Source organism: Dermacentor albipictus, unplaced genomic scaffold, assembly GCF_038994185.2.
Source record: "Dermacentor albipictus isolate Rhodes 1998 colony unplaced genomic scaffold, USDA_Dalb.pri_finalv2 scaffold_26, whole genome shotgun sequence".
Lineage (NCBI taxonomy): Eukaryota > Metazoa > Arthropoda > Arachnida > Ixodida > Ixodidae > Dermacentor > Dermacentor albipictus.
Window position 1 is genome coordinate 3027060 of NW_027225580.1, and position 15274 is coordinate 3042333.

Consider the following 15274-nt stretch of genomic DNA (forward strand, 5'->3'; position numbering starts at 1 on the left):
TTATTTATTTATTTTAATTATGCGGGCTCCTTCGCCATAACGAAAGAAACGGACAGTTCTCCGTATTGAAATTATTTTATTGTGCGGTTAGCGCTGCACTTCATTACACCATTCATTCAATGTGTATAAAACGCGAGCTTCATCTTTATTTTCGTCAGTTAATGTGGTTCATCTGAGTGATGAATAATCATTCTCTAACGCATGCAACTCGACCTATAAGTTGGTTGGCTGCTTTTCAGTCATGATAAAAAACTGCACCTTCCGTACGATTACTTTCGCTTCTCGGATATAGTTGCCATTTAACTTTTCTCCATGTTAACTTCCAGTATATAGCCTCGTGTGCTTTTTCAGGTTCATTTTGGAATGGTATGCGGGCATGACTAGCATTTGCAGAGCACAATAAATTGATATGAAATCGGTAATAAAATCAGTAAATCGGTAGTAAAAAGGTAATAAATCGATACGCCTATAAATGCCGCTGAAAGCGGCCGTGCTTCTGGATTCCTTATCTTCCAACATGTGCTGCGTCATGTGCGTGTAGAGCTCGCAGGTCCCACTCATCCCTGAGCGCTGGCGGCGGAAAGTTCTTGTGCCTTCCCGCATCACCAGGTATACGCAGCGTTTCTATGCCACTCTATTTTGACACTCAAACGTCACTGAATTCAGGTTTTATGTCGCATCACAAACACTTCTTACCTAAATCCGTGCCCGAAACATACGAGTCAAACATTGCCACCTTCCGTGGCAATGTTCCGTGGCACACCTGCACTCACGTATTGGGTTCACGGTGCAGATAAGTCGGCAATTCAAAGTAAAGGCTACTCTTGGCAGGCTTGATCGAACAGCATTCTAGAACATTTTGGAAGGATTACACGCAAAAAAAATAAAAATACAAGGTGGCGGTGGGGGCGGATGGAGCAATCCGCTTGGTTGCTCAAACTGCTGGAGCTTCGCAGGGCGTAATATATCTGCTATTCAAGGCCGTGTGCAACAGATATGAGCTGACAAGTGGAATCGTACCACCACACGTGGGAGGAGGCAGCTTATTGGCTGTGAAAATTTTTACGAAGTGCCAAGAGTGGCAATGTATGGTTTTGGTGGCACTGCAATGTTATGACTAAAGCGCGAACACGCCAAGGTGACAGAACGGGACGCCAGGTAACGTGCTGTGGCATTTGGTTATGTTGCACTGTCGTGTTTTTGGGTTTTAGTGATAATGAGTTTACAGGACCTATTTATGACTTTCATTTTTCACGTGTTACGCGTCCGTGTTTAAGGTTCTACGAAACCGCTAGCTTAGGTCTGGGATAGATGTGCTGTAGTTGCCCACGATGGCATGCGACGCCCACTCAGCTTCTTGGAACATGCCGAAGATCGGGTCGCCAAGCACGCACGTCAGTAGAATGGTGACCGCCATGGTGATGGTTTTAGCCAGGAATCCGGGTAGCACCTGCGAAGTAAACAAGCGGCCGCCTATTGTAAGGACACGTTTCCTCCTACTCTCACCGTATACTAAGATTCAAAGCCATGTACCACGTTGACCACAACCAAATATTGCACCGGTAGGAATACTTCCGATACCGCAAGTGCCCGTGCTGCACAGATCGTCGACTGGTGCACGAATGAAATGTCATAGGTATACCACCTCAGACCACGTACGTCCACGCCTAATCAGAGACAACAGCAATCCGAAGCCTGTTCAACTGAGTGGAGCTCGAGGCGGACGAAGAAGATAGCGAGGTTAGCCAGCGTGTAGACCGACCGGCTATCAAGCGCTGCGGAAAAGGAGTAAATGGGGAGTATATAGGGGATAGGATAGGGGATGTAAAATAAAACAAAAAATTAAAGGAATGCACATAAGCGCTATGTAGCCCACGACAACTCTCAAAGCCGATCACTCAGTCCGCATATCCTCAATAAACGCAGCAACGCATTCAACATCTTCTGTGTTGACGAAGGTATCGACCGGTCTCCCAGGTGGTGGTGGTAAGAACTTTATTGAGATTCTGCTCAGTGATGTTCTGGCAGGCCCGAGTCCTAGGATGGCCCCTCACGAGGAGCGACCCTTTCGGCCCAGGCAACGAGGGCTTTTTGTACTTTTACGTCCGGCGTTCTGAGCAGCTCTTCCCACGTCTGTTGTGAGGGACCTGGCAGGAGCGACCTGGGAGGGGGTAAGCCCTCGCACCCCCAAAGAATGTGATTTTGGGTAGGATTCTTTCTTGCGAAAGGGACCAATGTTCAGTCTGTCTATCGCGGTCGATTTTGTTTTCGACTTACTGTAGCGAAAGCACAATTCTCCCAACGAAAGTTGTCACACGTAAGGCTGTGGGCCACTTCGACGTCGAATGAATAGCTGTTTGTAAATGCTTCGATTTTGACAATTTCTACCTTTTATGTACTTTCCTCCACTTTGGGGGCTTCTGCAGAACTGATTTGCCATATGGAGGCGGGTGTTGGCTAGTTCTGTCGAGCTCCACTGTACCAGTGTATAAGGTCGGGCTCTATTAATCGAAACGTCGAAGTGAACGCTGTAGCTGCATTCGTTGTAGACAGTATCGCTATACTTTGGACATCATTGTGGGCAGATCGGTCGGCCTCATCCGCAATGTAATTACCACAACTGCCGCAACCGTCTGGTATCTACTGATGTGCTGTGCCGCATTCAATGTCTCAATATTTTTCTGCGATGTTTGCTTCCATCCGTGTCCAGCGGTGCTTCTCTACAATGTCACTCGCACTATCTGTGAAGCAGAAATGAACACGAGGGCAGACAAGTCTAAGCATGCTGACACAGTAAATGTGGTTGTATGTACATGGCAGCAGCCTAATGTTGAGAATGAATGCGGCCTTGTGGGCTGAAAACGTTGATTTCTATTAGCTCTCCTGCTAATTATGCAGACTAGCGAAAACATGGCCCGAAACATGATATACAAGCCTGCACCGTTTCCACTACGTTGTACATAGCGCGATGCCAACAAGTCAGTGTTGGTATCGTCCATCCCTAAGTACCATCCATCCCTATGTACTCCGATCGTCTGGAGCATTGAAAGCTCATTAGCTGCGACAAAATGGTGTGATGATCAAGTGTGTTCTCTCGCATGTCCGAATAGGCGAGCCACAGCTGCAGCTTCCGTAAGTCCGAGCAGCAATGATTAACAAAGTCCTGTAATAATAAGAAATCATCGATCTGTGTTTTCTTATATCAACGTACCATTTCCATCAGAGTGAGCCGACCCTGCTCGTATACCATGGCGTTCGCCGGCGTTCCCACGGGCAGTAAAAAGGCGTAGTTGCTAGCAATGGTCGCCGGAATCAAGAACAGCAGCGGGTTCACATGCAGAACCTTGGCCTTGAGCAAAAAACAAAGAAAAAAGATCCAGAGGGCATGATTTCCATGAAAGTGTTCGCAGTTTTAGACAGGCGCAACTTTGTCACTGAAGTTGATTTCTGTATACAGCGAGTTCCTTACGCCGAGATCAGTCGGTAGGCAATCGAGTTAGTTTTCTTTTTTTTCAATAATTGCCGTACGCTGTGGCGAAGTGCGTTTACGATGTTTACTCTTAAAAAATGCAGCCACCTTCGGGGCTTATTTTATCGGAGAACAATAATTGGTATAAATCTAACGTGCATTTACTTTCTTTAACGCTGCCCTCCCGGTAGTCTCACTAAAGGTCAAGAATTGAGTTAGCGTACCAGTGTGACATACCGTTCCTGAGAGCAAAATAGCAAGTGCTGAATTCAAGGGAAAGAGGCGCACGCAAGATTGACCACGACTGTCGTTGGGGGTTACATAAGATAAACCTCAAAGAGTTAGAATTTTACTGGTATGGATGAGTGTCATGACATGATAACTACAAATAATACTGAATTGTCGTTGTCTTTATGCAAAATTAACTTTTTACGTAAGGGGATCGAGATAACATGGGAGCAAATACATCGTTGTGCAGTACTCCCTACATGGTTTAATCCCGATTTTTTTTCTTGGTGTGCCAGTGTAAACTCAATTTCGATCTATCTTGCTAAATTCGCATCGCACCGCACAAGAAACCACAGCGATGCTCCATAAATGTCTACTCACCAATTCATCAAAAACTGGCAGGAGAACGGTACACGTTGCCGAGTTGCTGACCAGTTCAGACATAAAAGAAGAGACGATACTCAGGCAGATCATGAGTGGCACGGGAGGCATGTGGCCCAATGTGGCTAGTTTCTGGCCCAAGAGTTCCGACAGCCCAGAAACCTGGAGGTGTTTAAAAAGCGATACGAGAGAAAAGGGAGAGTTTTGAAGAGATGACATGGAAACATCGCTTAGGCCCCCTTCCTCCTCAACAATATTATTATTCTCAAGTTATAAAGCAGCGATAAAATAAAAAACTACAGAATTACCTTCTATCCCTCATGCTTAAGTAAGCCGAAACAATGGTTGTTCTGACATCAACATAACCACACAGTTCATCTATATATATACCCAACTCGGGTGAACGGACAATGTGCCAAGTGGAACGTGCCTCACAATCTATAGCTGCTCGCTTGGCGGCGACGTTAAACAATTTATTGAGCTATAGTAAACCATGCCCGATTAAATTCCGAGGTTTTACGCGCCAAAACCACGATATGATTATGAGATGGTACACAGGTATTCTTGCCTTTCGCCCCCATAGAAATGCGGTCGCCGCACCGGGTTCGATCATGCGCCGACTTCCTTTAAACTAATTGTCGTTCACATTATGTTTAAATAAGCCTGCGTCTGACTGTTCCAAGCTTCTCCCGCTACTTAAAGGTGACTTCCTTCCCCACTGGAAAGCCCTTGAATCTACAGAGCGCTACAATAGATGAATTGGAATGTAAGGAAAATGTACGGAAATGTACGGCAAACGCACGTCAATGTACGGGAAAAACGCTACGTTTTTCCAAGTGCCATTGTCAAAGTCTGCGGGCGGACTCCTGGTTGGCCAAGATGCAGACGCTGCACGAAAAATAAAGATCAGCTGCAAGCATTACATATTGCCCAAATGGCTGCACCTTCTAAGCCAAGTATACCTACACCAACTTTGCACACAGGTCAAGAATTTTAAGGTGCCACTCTTTGGACCTTCTTTAGAGCAATTACCTAAAGAATACATTATATTCGAAGACATCATGTTATAAAAAAACACACACAATGACAAGCTCAAGTTTCAACATGTTGCCAAGCATGGGCTGCATAACGTAAAACTATTCCATTTCTGTTTTACTCCAATCCCCTGACATCAAATTTGCGTAAACGCTGACGCAAGCATCGGGCGGTGACCCACAGCGTTATTTGAGCAGCCCAATCAAATGCTCTCTTCACTTATAGGACGTCAGTTACATTTGCTTTCAAAGCGGATAACATTGCCTACCTTAGCAGGTTTTTCTCGTCTAATTGGCTGACAAGAGGCAAGAAAGAGCACGGAAATGAAAGGACGTGGGTGGAGTCGAGCTAGTGCAGTGAAAGTAGATAAGCGCGCAGGAGAGTAGTGCCGGCGTCAGCGATTGGTCAATTTCCCCTTGCATAGGCTTCGGGGGCTGGTCGAAAATCGCGGCGACAAGCAGTGGGCAGTTAAATTGCTTCTAAAACGGATTTTAAGCTAAGAAAAGTTTGACAAAGTGATGGTATATACATGCCAAAATCGCTCGCTAACGTTATGCTCCCACCCAGGTATTTATTATAAACAAAGAAGCCCGTGCTTCCCGGCAGCTACGATTAGCCAGTACCAGACCGATCAGTGGGCAGCCATCTTCAATTTCGTTTTGAAACATGGCCATATCTGGCGGTACTGAAAATATTGCAGTTTTGTTTGGTATAATAATGCATCTTTACAGCGTACACGTCCCTTTGATATGGTGAGCTAGTTCTCGCGGCTTTGTGACGTCGCGTGGCAAACACACGAACTGGGCGCAGCCAGAGAATGTTCGACCTATGCAGAGGGCTAAGGGCGAAAAAGGCGTAGAATCGGAAATAATTATTAGATCGAAGATGTATATGGCTAGCAGGTTCCTCCGTCCGTCCGTTTGTCGCCTGTACGCCGAAAACTCCTCCGGTGCAACCCCATGCGCATGCGCGAAAAAAAAAAGGAAAAGAGGCGCGATTGGCTTTCCATCAGCAACGCTGCGAGTAGAACAGGAAACGAGCTCGTCTACGCCATGCCGATGTTGCAGCCCGGGCACAAGAACAGGCTCGTGCAATCGAGCGCAAGCAGCAACTGCGTGCCGAGGATCCAGCAGCCTACCAAGCCGTCGTTGAATGAACCGTCGGGATTGACCCAGTGATAAACACCGGAGCCGCACGTTTCACCTTCGTTGGTTAACCATCTGTACGGAGTGCTTTGGCGGTGAGAGAGAGAGAAATTTATTTACAGAAAGGCAGAGAGGTCGGCCTGACCTATAACTTGCTCTGGCCTGCTACTCTACACTGGGGAAAAGGGACGGGGAGGGAAAGGGCTGATGAATGATGATGGTAAAAGGAAGATATACGTATATACGAATTCACAGAGTTGTGGCATCTCTAAAGCCGTGCGTCCAGCTCAGTAGCTTGGAGAAAAGCTATAGCGGCATTTGTAATCAGGGCTGCGCTGTCTGCATTAGGCCAAGGACCTAAAAGAAACTCGTCTGATAGCGGTCTCTTATGGATCGTTGCAATGGAAGAGACAAGTTGCTGTCGTTCTTGCGCGTACACGGGACAGACGCAAAATATATGTTCAAGTGTTTCTGGCACCTCACTGTATTCACAGTTTGGGCTGTTATCACTGCTACCTATCCTATGTCTATAACGGTTGGTGAATGCGACACAAGGCGAATCCGGTGCACCATGCTCGTGTGGCTTCTTTTGAACTTGTGAGGCAAACGAAACTTCATTTCTTGGTCCCGTTTGTGTAATCGCTAGTGTCGCCGATCTGGCTGGGTCCAGTGTTCCAACGTACGGTTGCGTATTACGCGACGAAGTAGGGCGTTTGTGCTTTCCTCCTACAGATCGATCGCCTTAGCCAGTAGCGTCGGCAAAGTAATGGAAATAATGGTCTTGTCAAGGCTGGAATGGTTTCTAGAGAAAAATAATTGCTTTTGCGGTTATTTTTTTTATCCTTTGGGCCTAATCGTGCGTAATGTGCACACATTAAATCAGAAAACTGTCTTTGTAGTTTTCGGGACGTCGCGTGACAGACAGGCGATGAGGGCATGACCTGAAAGTGTTTGACCAATTGTGAAGGGCTAATGGAGTAGAGGAATAGAAGCGGATCGGAATAGCTTTACGTTATAGCACACCGCTTGTTGCAGCTCGAAGCACGTGACTACAACAGAATATAGAATTCAGAATCATTCACCAGCTATCTTTAGTAAGGTGGCTGAGTGGGCTAGTTCCTAATCCAAATTAAACGTAAACAGTGCAAAAACAGCACGTCCCTTGTTGTTTTCGTCCCCGTGCTGCTTTTGCGCTGTCCACGTTAGGCAGCTATTTTGGTCACCCGGTTCAACTACCACGATCCGTCCGTCGATGTGGTCCGTCGATGTGTTAAGTAGCTACATATCACGACATAAAAAAAAATCAAAAAAGAAATATCCCTTACATCGGTACGTGGGAAGCGCATTCGGTATACGCGGGGCATCGCATAAGCGCGTCGTCACCGCCACAACACGAAAACGCAGGCAAATTCACGTGTCACCATCTCGTCAGCAACAGCCTTACCAGGGCGGCCAGGAGAGCGCAGTTTAATAAAATTGAAGTCGCTGTGAGAGCAAGCTAGGCTGTAGTCAAAGGACATCTTCATTGACGAAGTAAATAGCGCATGGATGCGAGAGGTAACAAATTTCTATCTGTAGTACGACGACAATGATTAATATGCATTCTGTATATATATGTACTTCATGGAACTTCGTTAGCCACCAATATTTGGCCAAAAGTCTTCGCAATACATTTTTGGTTAGTACAAAGCCTTGCAACTGTTGCAACAGTTTCATTTTTTTCTAGAAAGTTCCAAGATAAAGACAGATTTTCTTCAGCATTAGACACATAAAACACAAAGTTAAAGCTTCCTTGAGCTTTACGTGTTCGCAATAATGAGTTACCGAAAAATGGCAATGTGATTTTTTTTCTTAACACGCTTTACACCAAAAGCAGTCCTAGATCAATGGACCTTCCAGAAAGTCCCACTGACCCGTCGCATTAGTGAAAACGCAATGTGATCAGTAGGCGACAACATAGGTGCAAAGAAATAGCGTTGTGTGCTGCGCATCTGGAAATTGCGATTTGCTCACCCTCATGCCTTCGGCGATGGCGAACCCGCTGCCAATCAGTAAAATGACGCTCCACGGCAGCTTAGCTTGCACCATTTCCCAAGACAGCAAGGAAGGACTTTTGGTACCCTCCCAAGGCTTTGATGGAATCATGAACAGCAGGATCACCGGTATAGTTACCGCTGTGGCGTCCTTGGGCTTTCTGCAATTTGAAGCACACGCAAAAGACCATTTATTACCGAACGCAAGCATTCGCTTCCAATAAAGCATTTCGTACATAATTCTTGCTCTTCGGACGCCACATTTAGCCCTTCAAGGCCAATAAAAAATGGCAAGGTATAAAATAATGCACGTCGTTAACGTTTCGACAAAGAAACCTGTTACTTCGAACACTTGCTGTTTTAATTACGTAACTACTCATTAATTATCTGCCCGGGCAGACATAATTCGAGAGAGGCAGGAAAGAAATGCAACCACTAATAAAATAATTACAGTAACTAGCTATAAAGTTCCCAACTTTAGAGCACATGCTTATATAATGTTGAAGGTGATCGTCATAAAAGTCTACCTGTAGGTTTCTTCATATAGAAATGGCGATGCAGGCCGCAATAACCGGCGTCAAATTATTCGTCGAACTTACATAATCACGCACACGTCACCCCGAAACACGGAACATTGTCCAACCCCTCTGTGACGTAAAAGCGTGGGGTAAAATGAAGTTGCCATCGCTCTGCCCTCGACTAACGGGATCATTCCCCATTCGCTGTTTTCGCAACTCGTGTTTGGGCGCTTAGTCGCCATAGCACCAGGAGTGAGACAGGCCGATTTATCGCGCTACGGCGGGTTTCTCTTTTGCGCTGCCGCACCACGTCCGAGGTAGCTTGCAGCAGGAGATGCGCCTTCACGGGACCATGTACGTAATCAGATAAATTGGGCGAATGATTTGACGCTCGTTATTTCGGTCCACGCGGCCACTTCTAAACGTATAAACTAGGAACTGCAGTGTTAGGACGATTCCTATCAACTCTTCAATATAAACACATGCCGTAAAGTGCATTAAAAATTCAGATGTGGAGTGTTAACCGCCCAAAACACACTCTGCTCAGGAGGCACCGCATAGTGGGATATTTAAGCACCTGGGGCTATTCAGCATGCACCGAATTCACGGTACAAGGGCGTTTTGGCCGGGATTCGATCCCACGACCTCATGCTTAGCAGCGTAACGCCGTAGCCACTACGCCACCACGGCGGGTGCCGTCAAGTGCGTAGCTAGGAAGTTAATATAGAGTCCTTTTATTAATCCTTTGATGCCTGATTTATTTTAAACTGGAGAAAGAATTTCAAACTTTGTGGTGTATTTAGTGTTTGCCCTTTTATTAAAATCTACACCGGAAATCTTCATTGCACGCCTATATTTAAAAATCGGCATGTAGTAAATTCGCGACACTGGGCATTTGGTCCATCTTCGACCAATGGCGAAAACGTAATAATACGGACACATACTTTACAAATGGCTGGTTCTTGTCTTCTGCAACGCTTTTCATGTTACTAGAACTTATAAAGCCGGTCTTACTGGTCACAAGTGCTGATGAATGTTGAAGAAGGCGTTCATGTGTTTATTGAGGTTGAGATAGGCATGTGAAAACCATCTGTTCGTTACAGTTAGGGTGCACCTCTGCCGCGTGCCTTTTACAAGTGTCCAGTGCCCCACATGCTGATGCTGTCGTCCGAAGCTGGCGCTGGCTCCATGAGAAGCATACCCTAGGTACGCCACTAAATATGTTTTCGTGGCCAATTTTTTCACGAAGGAGAAGTCTATCGAGAACACACAAAGACCAAAACTATCCCGTAATTTCGGCGCATTAATGTGTACAGAATTATTCCTCATGTCGCGAATTCGTAGTATTCGTCTAATTAATAGGTTAATTAGTGAATGGGTCGCTTTGGTTTCTCTTAGGCATTTTTTAGCTGTTTCGAATAAAAAAAAAGAAACCATACATACTAAAGTGCCACAGGACGGCACTATAACTTCTCGTTCGGAGCTCCGCCAGACTGTGTTTTGCACTTCATATTAGTAATTCGGTTAGTGAAAAGATAGAAATAAGCGATAAAACAATGAACACAGGGAGCACGCCAATGAGTGTTTTAATGAGCAGGTGAGTGAATATTTCAAGAAGAGGTTGTGCTATGCGGACCAGAGCCCTGCCGTGCTCGCAAGGCTCTAGATGGTGGGTCGGCGATTCCAAGGCCACCTTTACTGAGGAGTCTGTCTCTCTGTTGGGACAGCGGACAGTGAGGCGGGCGATCGTGTTGGTCACGAGGGGAACCAAAGGTACCACTTGCGACACCGACATCTCTCGGCGACACAGGGGGCAGCTACTAGATCCGGGACCCGTGTCAAGTGCCAGCCAGCCATGGATGTAGATGAAGCAAATAATGCGGTGACCGGAGCATCCCAAAGGCTTTCGGTACACACCAGCTCCTGCGGAGGCCTGGGCTCGAAGTTCTCCACGGAGTAGACGGGCGGTTCACTCGGCATATCGGTACGCAGGGTCGCACTCCGGCTAGAAGATGGCCCGGCCGGCGGTTGACGAGCTAAATTGCCGAACCAGTCCCGTTCAGATGAACTCATTGCCCAGTAGCGTTTACATGAAAGGCAGCTGCTAAACGCCGAGTTGTGGAAAGATCCGAGGCTCCAGTACTGCGACGCAGATCGCAGCTGACGCGACTCTTCGTCTCCGGCGTCTTGTGACGAGAACGTGGTCCAGCGTTAGAGAGGCGCACGCGGTCTTCGGTCGGCTTGGCCAGTTGCCGGTCCTGGAGTGCACCGTTCGCTGGACACGCCTGGTCGAACCGCACCTTCCGTGAAAGACCTCAGAAACGTTCGGACCTGCAGCGGCTCTTCTTCTTCTAACCTCGCAGCTCGCAGCACGAGGCATGAGACACACGTGCCGGAGCGCGCTATATATAATAAAGGCGGCCGAGGAAGATGACGATGGCTCTTAGAGAGGGATTTCGACAACTCTTTTCAATCAACCGAGTGTGGCCAATCCCACCTGTGGGTACGAGTCATGTTTTGAGGCACCAACAACAACAACCACAACAAAAATCGCTCTCTTGCTCCCCGCCTGCAGAATATACCTCAGGTAGTTGTTGTTGTAGCCTGTGATGCGTGTGGCGCCTACCCACGATGGGGGATTGGCCAAGAAATGGGTGGATTTTTCGAAATTATTATGGAGCATAAGTTTCCTAATAGCTATTGAAATAGCATTGAATAGCGCAGAATTACCTGTTAAATAAAATCAGGAAGGTCCTTTTGAATGAGTAATAATTAATTTAAAAGTAAAAATAAAAAGAAAGGAATTTAGCAAGGCATTCGTTTAGATTTATGGTATGGTAAAACTTCATCCTGCTCCTTCGGAACGCGTGTCATCACGTAGCGGGCCACTCCCACGTTGGTACAGAAAGGCCGAGCCTCTCTGTTGCATCACGGGCCCGATGGACAGACTCGGTGAAATACCCGAGCATAATATGTGACAACCGGCTTAGTTGCCGCACGCATGGTGAATATATAAATAAAAAAGGAGTGCAAGGGTTGGAATGCCAAGAAGTCTTTGCAACAGTCGATCGGGATTGCGGAGAGACTTTCTTGTGATCATTTGTGAAATGAATGTACGGCCAATTTTGGAATTTGGATGTGTTCTATATTCGGGTGTGCCGGCGCATAAATTACATCCCCTTGTTCTTCTGGAACAGGAAGCTTTACGCCTGTGCCTTGGTTTACCGAAGCTAGTTGCAACAATGTATTATACGTAGAAACTCACTTACCCGTCTCTTCTGTGCATATTTCGGCTATCAACAGTTCAAACATTCCTAAAGATGTATGAATTCCCTATAAAATTACAAATCATTTTGTAATTTTGCAATAATTTTTCAATCTTCCTGGCCTAGGTTGCACACTCCTCATGCCATCCTTGTTCAGGCACTTGTTGGTTGCTTAGATGTAGGATTATGTGATATCCCGCCTACTGACAGTCAGAGACAGAGAATCTGCAGATTATTTTTGACCATATATACCCGAACAACACAAAACACCTCTCTTGCAATATATTTCATGGGCTATTACAAAATCACTCACTGGAGCTAAAAATAAACGCTGTCGTAGCGACAGAGGCGTCGCAAACAGAAGAAAAATCTGGAATTTGAATTTTCTCTTCCGCTTTTGACTGGTCTTTGTCTTTAAGACTTCCCGACTAAGTACCAGTATTTATAGCTGTGTTTCCGGCGGTTACATTGGCTATACAAAAATTGAACTCATCAATCTCGGAAGTTGTAATAATAACGGATTAATAATAACCTCTGCCCGGCAGAGGCTTGGTGGGCGAGCTCAGCGCGGTTCCGCACGCTCAAGCCACGATGTCTACAGCTATGCAAATCACCGTTGACGGTGAGGATATCTCTCCCGACGAAGTCAATGAAAGCGCTGGGTGGACCACGGCATTACACAAACGAAAACCCATCATCCAGGACCCGCTCGGGCAGGGCGGCCCAGTCACCGACATGCGTCGTGGCGGGAATAAAAGCCAGGCTACGGCGAGTGTCAAGACACGGCTAACGACTGCTTCGAGATTGCCTCGCCTACCGAAAGAGCATGTTCGAATCATAATCCGTCCCCGTGGAGGACTGGACATCAAGAAGATGGGCCACTTCAGAGTTGCCCAAGCCCTCACTACCGCTGCTAGACTTACGGAGGCGGATACGGCGGAGGATATTATCTGTCCGAACGTGGTGCAAAACATATTGGTGGCAAGCACGCCATCAAAACGCAACGCCATGGCCTACGCCGATGTGAAAGCTTTACTCATTGGACAAGCAAGCTACGAAGTTAGTACATATATCGCGGCCCCCGAAAACTCATGCAAGGGAGTTATTCGTGACATTGATCCCACCATCGATCGAGAGGAGCTCAAACGCCTTATCATTCAACCCAAGAACCCAAGCGCCCTCGAGGTGAGACGAATCAAGAACACAAGCACTGTAGTCATCCTGTTTGATGGACTCAAAGTCCCGGACTACGTAAAATGCGGTCCCAGTTTAATCAAATGCTCACTCTATCGCAGACAAACTGACGTTTGCTATGCATGTGGAAAGCTTGGCCATAGAGCTGACGTTTGCCCAGCCCCTGAAAATGCCATCTGCCGCGGCTGTGGTGCGAGCAACCCGGACGATAAGCACGAATGTACACCGAAGTGCACCCTTTGCGGAGGCCCTCATCTCACGGCTGACAGATCCTGCAAGCAAAGGTTCCAAATTCCGTTTGTAGTTAGGCAACGGAGAAGAGAACGGCGCAACCGCGACCAATCCAAACAACCAACTGGGTCGCCAATGCCTCTCAAGCCGGCCCTCAGCAGCTCGCACAGATCCAGGAGCCGATCCCGAGACCCTGGTGGCGAGGATAGCGGCTACCAGGACCGTGTCCCTTCTAGGGGTCGCTCGACGGAACGCTCGTCTTCCAGAGGCCGCAAGGTCCCCGGGACCCGCTCCCGCTCCAGAGGCCACTCTCGTTCCAGGGGGCCTGCAGTTCAGATTCAGGAGCCTGCTCATCGTGGTACCACATGGGCTGACCGGGTCAAGGAATCACCGAAAAAGGTAACGGGGGGTCAATCGCCAGAGCAGGACAGGATTGCACAATTAGAAAGAGAAAATGCTTCGTTAAAATACGCTATGGAGCAGCTCAAAGCAGAAATTGCAGAGCTAAAGAAAGCCAGCAAGCGAGAGTCAGTTCAACCCAGTCAGGCCCCTGCAGTAGAAACGCCCATGGAGATCCCCGTAGCGGAACCGACTGCCAGCAAGCAAGCCAGCAAGCGAGAGTCAGTTCAACCCAGTGAGGCCTCTGCTGTAGAAACTCCCATGGAGATACCCGTAGCGGAACCGACTGCCAATGGTTTACCCAAAAAGAGGGCGCTGGCAGTTCATGCCTCAGACAAGAGCGCCAGCGTTCGAAAATTAGAAAAAACGATAGATAAAATTGATGAATCCCTCGAAAAAGTCCAAATTGCTATTGACAAACTTGCGGAGGCGGTCAAAGCACTAGGAATCAGATGCGATAATCTGGAACGCCACGTTTCTACAATGGCTTCAGTTACACCGTTGGAAAAAGTGAATGACACCGACACTGAAAGGTCGGCAGCGGCTGCGCTCCGCAGCATTTTCTAATACTAGCTATCTACTACGTCCCACCATGGCGGCACATCACAAAGTAATTAACATCTGGCAGTGGAACTGTAGGGGATTCCATCGTAAAAGGAACGTCCTCCAACAGTTCATTCGGACCCACTCGGAAAAGCCACATGTAATATTATTACAAGAAACGCTCACGGATAAGGTCACCCTTCCAGGCTATAAATCGCATACCCAATATGCTGATGGGAAGAGGGGAATAAGCACATTAGTCTCGAACAAATGTGCGTTCATAGCCCACGATCTGAATCTGCAATCCAATAAGGTTGAACACTCGCTTGTTGAAATAATCCCCAGCGGACCATTCAAGACAAGTATCTTTATACTTAACATATACAGTACTCCCAAAGACCTCAGGCAAAGATTCGCGGCAATTATTAACAGGGCTACAAGCAAGGCCAAGACATTTCCACTCCTGGTGGCCGGAGACTTCAACGCTCCGCATCCAGCATGGGGGTACCAACAAGCTAACCGCAAGGGCGTTGACCTATGGCAAACTACAGTCAATAATCACCTCACGCTTATAACAGATCCGGCTTTTCCGACCAGGATTGGCAACTCCTGCTCTAGGGATACCACACCCGATCTCTTTTTCATACGGAATGTGGAATCGGCATCTTGGTCCAACCTCCAAGTTGACCTTGGCAGTGATCACAACATCCTGGCCACCTGCGTCAACGTGAAAAGCGGGGACCTCAAAGAGTTCATTATTACAGATTGGGATTACTTTCGCAAGATTCGGGAAGAGCGAGCACAAACGCATGACTCAGCACTTAGCCTCGAG

The 15274-nt window shown here is 47.2% G+C and overlaps 1 pseudogene; it reads right to left on the reverse strand.

Moving 5' to 3' along the window:
- Positions 1 to 215: 215 nt before the first annotated feature.
- Positions 216 to 15274, reverse strand: part of LOC139052526 (Na(+)/dicarboxylate cotransporter 3-like) — a 53876-nt pseudogene continuing 38817 nt past the window's right edge.